The following is a 7,907-nucleotide window of genomic DNA, read 5'->3' on the forward strand; positions in this document are numbered from 1 at the left end:
ACTAGTTATGAATATGAATCTATGTCTTTGTGTAGTGTTCTCTTCTTGTGATCTTGTAGAAACCTCTTGAAGTTGGGCGAGCGAGAAGGCAAGTAGCTGGGAACTCCCAAAGAGAAGAGAAACCGGATCGAGGGACAAACGGAAGACACCGGTTAGTCCATCCATCTCTCTTCATTCTTAATTCATAAAGGAAGAATACTAGAATAGCTGTCTCTGTTTGTTGCTAAGGCACTGTCACACCTTAGGTGGATAGGATCGTCCTGCATAGGCATTTTTCCCCACAACAAATTGGCGACTCTACTGGGGAGATCTGTTTAGTCATTTTATTTGTGTCTCTATCATTTTTTGTTTCATAGACTCAACAGCAACAATTGAACTGCATCTGCTATTCTCAGATGCAAAGTAGACAGTTGCTGCTTTGATCCAATCACTGGATTTGTCTATGATCTGAACAATGGACTCACAAATGATTTGATGATCCTTTGTGATAGATCTTAGTACTCCCTCAAAGCATCCCTTTGATTGTACCTTGCTTGTTGCTTTGATTTGGCCTGAAACTGTAGATTAAATAGCAAACTGTGACCCAGAACCCAGTGAGAAACTCTCGTTTCTCCTTCAGCGCAGACCCTGTGAAGAGGTTCTGCATTTCAACGCAGGTCCCGTGAAGGCTACCTGCGCTGAATGTCAAAACCCCTGTGTTGAGGTTGCGCTGATCCAGTTAGGCCTTGTGCAGCTGGGGTTCTCTGCTCTGTTTTGCCTTGTTTTGATCTCTGATTTTTGCAGCCTGTAACCAGCATAGGTACCAGTCTGATAACTCCTTTTCTCTGCTTAAATTCCGCCTCCTTTTGTACAAAAAGACTGTGAGTGTTTTTATGTGTTTGTGGCGTCATTTACAGTTTTCCTTTGCATGAGTGAAATAGTCATCCTGTAGCCCTTGATTCAGATCTGTTGATGGTGATCTTAGGAGAGAGTTCATTGGCTGATTACAATTGATTATACATTTACTTTTGCTTTTGGTTTGAGTTTGTCTCTTTTAAGTGTCGAAACAAGTATTCATTTCGGAAATCGTTAAGTGTTGTAATCTCTTCTACCCTCTCTGATTTTGGAAAAAGTAAACTTGTTTGTATTGGTCATTTAAAAGCAAATTCAAAGTTGTACAAAAAGCTTTCTTTGTAGGCATCAATACTAAGAAAGCGGAAAACAAACACCTGCATTGTGCATTTGCATCTTGATAGTTTGCATGTTTGATTTAGGAAAAGTTCATTAGAGTGTGCTGATTGCTCTTTGAGAAAAGATGGTGTCTTTCTTTTCCCTTTGTAGCTAGGATTTTCATAAGTTGAAAAGATATAAAGCTTGCTTATCATCTTTAGACTGCATTTAGGAATTGTATCATACATGTCGTGGTGAACCTCAAAAGGCAAACTTCTAAAAAGATCAACTTAAAAATAAATTGAATGAACTTAACAACGCTTTGCAACATAACGCACAACATAGAGGTCTAGGCTAGAGACGTGTTCCGGCGTCGTAAAGCCTGGTGACTGTCGATCTCGTTGATGGTGGGTGATTCCTCCTGAGGGACGATAGTACCAGTACGGATTGTGCTCCCACGTACCGTCGCGTATATATTGGGAGACCCCTATAGGCATAAAACCTTTATCCTTAGGAAGCCGTGTCGGCCACCCTACTGATCGCAATGCACTGAACACAGCGTTCAGGAAGATCGACCGCCCGTACCCTAAAAAGTATTCTGTGGTTTTGCGAAAAGTTTGGCACACCCTCTACCTAGAACTCCAGAGCAGTTCCTTTTGGCCTTTTTCAGACTCTATAACAGAAAAATTCCATCCGAGCATTTGTCACTTCGGGCTCGTTAAAACATCGAAGGAGACTAGAGTCATCTTTAGCTTTTTCTCGACTCTTTAAAAGTGAAAAAGCAAGTTGTGTCTAAAAGCGTCTAAAAAATTCATTTAATTCGGAAACACACTTTCCCCTTTTGTATTTTAGTTGATCGAGTAATCCGCAATCGTGGAAGAAAGTCAATTGAAACCCCGTCATTCGTGGAGGCTTACGAGTCAACCGTCTTTGTCTCTGGAATCGAAAACAGTACGGGCAAAGCGAACTCGTTTAACCGGTTCGAAATCTCCTATCAAAGTTAGAACAACTGTTCCAAAAACATCTGAGATTCCGGTTACTCCAAACATTTCTGGAAACCCTGCCTCTGTAGAAGAAGTTCAACAGCCACAGAGGGACAGTGACACTGATCCTAGTCTGAGAGCAAATACTTGCGTTACTGAACCAGTTCCATCTGCGACCGGTTCAGAGAGTCTTGCTCCTCAAACAACTGTCGCCATCGAAACAACCCCTTCTTCGGCACCAGAAATATTTTACGGACCTGACGGTCTTCCTCTTCCACCTAGTCTGATTGCGATAGAGGAAATTGTAGAAGATCCGCAAGCAAGTACTCCAACACATTTTTGAGTAGGGGTCACTCTATTTCCTTCTACATCAGAAGTTAGTCTATCACCAGTGGAAGTTCCTGTAGAATCGCTAGGCAATCTATTGGATAGACTCAAAATGTCTGAACAACCGTCAACATCTAGGACTGTGTTGAATGACACAGCGACAGTAGAACTCCCTGCCGTCACTCCGACAATGTTTGTCGGCGTACCATCTGTCCCAACTAGCTCACAACCGCTAGAAGGAGTCCACCCATGGACTATCTCGACAGTGTGGTCCGTTCCAGTTTGTTCCTCCGGAATAATATCCGGCAACTCTTATGTTGAAACTCACCAGATTGATCCATTTGGAGGTCAATTTGGGCAATCCAGTCCCCAAGGACAAACAATCCCCTTGAGTTCCGGATTGCCACCGTATGGGGGGCAGTATGCCCTTTCATTACCCCCTCCGGGAGGATATCCATACGGGAGTTCACAACAGTATTCAGGTTATACTGGAGTTACATCAAGTGGTTGGGCACCTATGCTACCTCAACAACCAAGGATTGTGTATTCTATGCAACAATGTGTACCTATGTCGAACATCCCGACCACACCGGCTATTGTGACAGTGTCGCAAGTTCAAACGTTGCCTGTTGTATGTCAAACTCAGATTTCTCAGGTTGTAATGCAACAGCCCCTTGACCCCATGACTCAACCACAATCGCCTACTGGTGGGGCGACACAGGTCCAAACGGGTACAATTACCCCACACCTTGGTCCAACGGTTAGTATAGCACAACAGAACATGGCTTCGCAACCGTGGCTGGTGCAATATCAACAACCACAATTCCAGCAAGTATACCAAGGTTCTGAGCAGCAGATCTTTGCAAACAGTGGACAGCCGTACATTCAAAACGGTCAAAATCAACCACTATACGGTGGTCATGTCCACCAACCGTATCAGTCATACCAACATCAATTGCATTATGCTGGTATGCAAAGGCCAACTGCTCAGGCAATTCCATCGTACCCTGGGTATGCTTCACCTAACCTGAATCAACAGTTACCATTCGTGGCAACTTTAGAGTTACCCGATTTACACCGGTTAACAAACGATCCAATTGCTTACGCCCCTTGGTGGCCAGCGATTCCTCACAAACTTCCATCGGACATTCCTAAATTTAATGGAAATCCAGGTGAAGACCCATCGAATCACGTGATGACTTTTCATCTGTGGTGTTCATCAAACACCCTAAACGATGATTCGATAAGGCTTCGCCTTTTCCAGAGGACGTTAACGGGTCCAGCGGCAAAATGGTATATTGAGTTACCTAGAGCCTCGTTCGACAATTTCAGCTTCCTAGCCACGACTTTCTTAACCCATTTTCAATTACCGATAAGGTATGAAACGGGAACGGAAATCTTAACCAACTTCAAGTAGACAACGGCCACTCATATATCCGATCATATACATGAGTGGCATCGTCGTCGTAGGATGGTGAAAACGTACGTTCCCGATCAGCTATTAGCTGAATGGTTTATCAAGTCGTTACTTCCTGCCATAACAGAAGATGTGGCCAAGGGGGGAGTCGTAACGGAAGAGAAAGTTATCGCTCGTGCACAGTATCTAGACTTAGTCTATACTCAGTCTGGCACGCTCTACGACAAAATACCTGACGCCCCTAGACCGGAATTCTCAATTCCTCCTCCTCCTAAATCAAATAGTGACTCTCATGCCGGCGATGGTGTGATTGGCACGACAAACGCAAAATCGACAAGGGCTTCGTCTAAGAAAGCCCGTAAGACTTCAGATCAAAATGCAAAAGAAGAAATTCTTGCTTCGGAAGTAAATGCCGTATCAGCAGATAAAGGCAAAGAAACCAATCAACCAGGAAGCAAGAAGAAGCAAAACAAAGGGAAGAAGAAGAAACAGGGTGAGTCATCTCCCGGAAAAACTTCTTCAAACCCTCCTGGGAAAGGGAAACCAAAAAGCCCATGTCTTATATGTGACGAGGATCATTGGACAGCCGATTGTCCATACAGAGCTAAGCTTAAGAGATTCTTTAAGAGTTCGCAGACCTCAGCTGTGTTAACTGATCCGTTTCCAAATCCAGGTCAAAATCTGGTTGATAGTGGAAATGCTTCCCCGTCACAAGTGCTAATGTTGTCGATCTCCAAGCAACAAAATGATGCTTTGATTTCGACAAGGAACAAAGATTACGGGAATCCGCAGCTGTCGAACGACAAAGGTAAAGATCAACCAAGTAGTTTGACAACAACTTCGACAGAAGTTGTACCGCCCATCATTCCTGAATTAACAATAAAACCGCCAAAGGGAGTAGTACACAAGTCGACATTTAATCCTCGCGCCAGAGCGGCGCAGCATTATAACATAGTGGAAGATTTGGCCCAATCGCCATCCGCTATGTCGACTCTTGAAGTACTACAAAATTGTCCATCCCAAAGGCAGGCTTTGTTATCGGCTATTGGTGGGGTTGATCCTAAGGATTCCAATCTTGTATCCTTCGACCACAAAGGATACGATCCTCAGTTACCAGCTCAACTAGCTTTCCTTATTCAAGAGAAAGCCCTCAACAAAACTGTTCACCGAACAATTATTGATGAGGGGGCATCTACATGTATTATGTCGATGAGTTGCTGGAAAACTTTAAGATCTCCAACCTTGTCGCGATCTTCGACGACATTGAAAGCATTCGACGGAAGGACCTATACCCCGTGCGGTATCCTAAATAACTTGAAGGTTGAACTGGGGGGAAAAACAGTAGAAATAGATGTTGAAGTCATCGATGGGAATCTTGACTACAACATCCTACTGGGAAGACCGTGGATATATGCCATGGCAGCTGTAGTGTCGACTTATTTTAGGAAGATCGCATTCCCTTTTCAAGGAGGGATTACGATCGTCGACCAACAAGACTTCCTCCCTAATGGTTCACAAGTTACAGGAAGCATTCCCATGATCCATGGGAGCAACCATTCGCTTCAAGATATCGGAGTAGGCCTACTGAAAGACCCCACATTAATGGGAACTTTCGCACTTCCACCTCCAATCTATATAGGAGAAGTAGCATTGGTAGGAGCCTGCAACATGATATCTTCCACGAAGATCTCAGAAGACGATATCAACATGGATCATGCAACGGTTTTGCCCCCAAGCCCTATAGAAATATTGTAGCAATCAATGTTTCGGGCATGGGAGGCGAACCCAAATCAATGCTCATCAAGCGTTTGGGTAGATAGGTCTAGAGAATATGGTACCCCATTAGATCCTTGGTCGAGAGTGCATGGAACCGACGAAGGAATCCTACAATCAATGTTGATTGAGGGGACACCATGGAATGATTGCCACCATCGTTCCCTTCTTCCAGAATATGAAGAAGATACTCAACATGACCTTTATCACCCTTCAGTTTTTGAATTCCTATCAAATACTATAAGTACGGTGGATTCCGAGCGAAACTTATCCAATATTGAAGAGACTATAGCCATAAATATCTCGACTAAAACAAATGTTGTAGAGAATATTTATGTCGGCAAAGGATGTTCTCCTTCAGAATTGGAAATATATAACGCTCTTTTTCGCGAGTTTAGAGATGTCTTTGCTTGGTCATATGATGAAATGCCAGGCATTGACTCGAGTATCGTTGAACACGAAATTAAGATGTATCCTGATGTCAAACCAGTAAGACAACGGCTTCGACAGGTGCACCCCAAGAAAGCCGCTGCCATTAAAGCAGAAGTTGAAAAGCTTCTCCATGCTGGTTTTATCTACCCGGTTCCTCTAACCGATTGGGTATCGAATATTGTCCCTGTTATGAAGAAACAAGGGACAATTAGAGTGTGTGTCGATTATAGGGATGTAAACCAAGCTTGTCCAAAAGACAACTACCCTACACCCTTCATCGACCAGATAATTGATGAATGCGGCGGATGCGAAATCTTTTCATTCATGGATGGATTTTCTGGGTATAATCAAATAAATATCCGCCCACAGGACCAGTCAAAGACTACATTCATTTGTCCGTGGGGCACATTCGCTTATCGAAAGTTACCCTTTGGTTTAAAGAATGCAGGGGCGACGTTTCAGAGGGCAATGAATTATGCCTTCCATGACATCAAGAACATCGTTCAACCATACCTCGACGACCTTCCGGCTCAGTCGCGAAAGCGGACTGATCATCCGCAGCATTTAAGAGCGATATTTCTACGTTGCCGACACTACAAGATAAGACTCAATTCGCACAAATGTGTATTTTGCGTCGGTTCTGGTCATTTACTTGGCTTTGTAGTCTCTAAGGATGGGATTCGTCTCGACCCTTGCAAGGTTCAGGCAATCATTAATTTGCCTCCACCTTCAAATTTGCTTCAGATTCAGAAACTCCAAGGGAAAGCAAACTTTCTGAGGAGGTTCATTCCAAATTACGCAGAACTTGCTAAAGGTTATACTCATCTTTTGAAAAAGGATGTACCTTTTGTCTGGGATCAGGTGGCGCAAGCTTCTTTTGATGCTCTGAAAAATTCTCTAGTAAAAGCATCATTAATGTATGCCCCGGACTATCAAAGAGATTTTAACCTGTATCTAGCTGCAGCGGATATGACCATTGCGATGGTTTTAGTTCAAGAAGTCGATGGAATTGAACATCCTATATATTATTTAAGTAAAACCTGGAATGATACAGAAAGAAAATATTCTTATGTAGAAAAACTAGCGCTTGCAGCTGTTCAAGCGATTCAAAGATTTCGACATTATGTCCTCTTTCGGAAAACTACCATTTTATCAGATTGCAACCCCATGACTTATATATTGTCGCGACAGTTGCTGGGGGGCAAATATTCAAAATGGATAGCGATCCTTCAAGAGTTTGATCTGGAATTTGTAAAATCCAAATCAAAGAAAGCTCTAGTTTTCGCAGAATTATTGTGCGATCTCCCATCGTCGTCCAACGATGAAACATCCGAAGAATCAATCATGGACGAGAATTTGTTTCTGATATTTGCAAGCAATGAGTGGTATGGAGATATAATAATTTATCTCCAAACCCAAAAATTCAGGCCTAACACCTCTCACTCAGAACAGAAACGTATACGATACCAAGCGAAAGACTACATGATCATCGGCGATACGCTTTACCGTCGTGGTATCGATACAGTTCTGAGAAGGTGCCTCACCCATGAGGAGGCTGAAAAAACCCTGAATGAGTGTCGTTCAGGCGCGTGTGGGGGGCATCAATCTGGATATGCTACAACACAGAAAATCTTACGAGCAAGATACTTCTGGCCAACCATGTTCAAAGATTGCATAACCACAGTCAGAAGTTGCCATGCTCGTCAAATTTTTGATAGCAAGACCAGAAGACTACCCGCACCTTTACAGCCAATAGTTGCTGTTGGGCCTTTCGCCAAATGGGGCATCGATTTCATGACATGTAACCCCACCTCGACCGGGGGGCA

Source organism: Pinus tabuliformis, chromosome X, assembly GCF_031772625.1.
Source record: "Pinus tabuliformis cultivar Carrire ecotype Pingquan chromosome X, CPIR1, whole genome shotgun sequence".
Lineage (NCBI taxonomy): Eukaryota > Viridiplantae > Streptophyta > Pinopsida > Pinales > Pinaceae > Pinus > Pinus tabuliformis.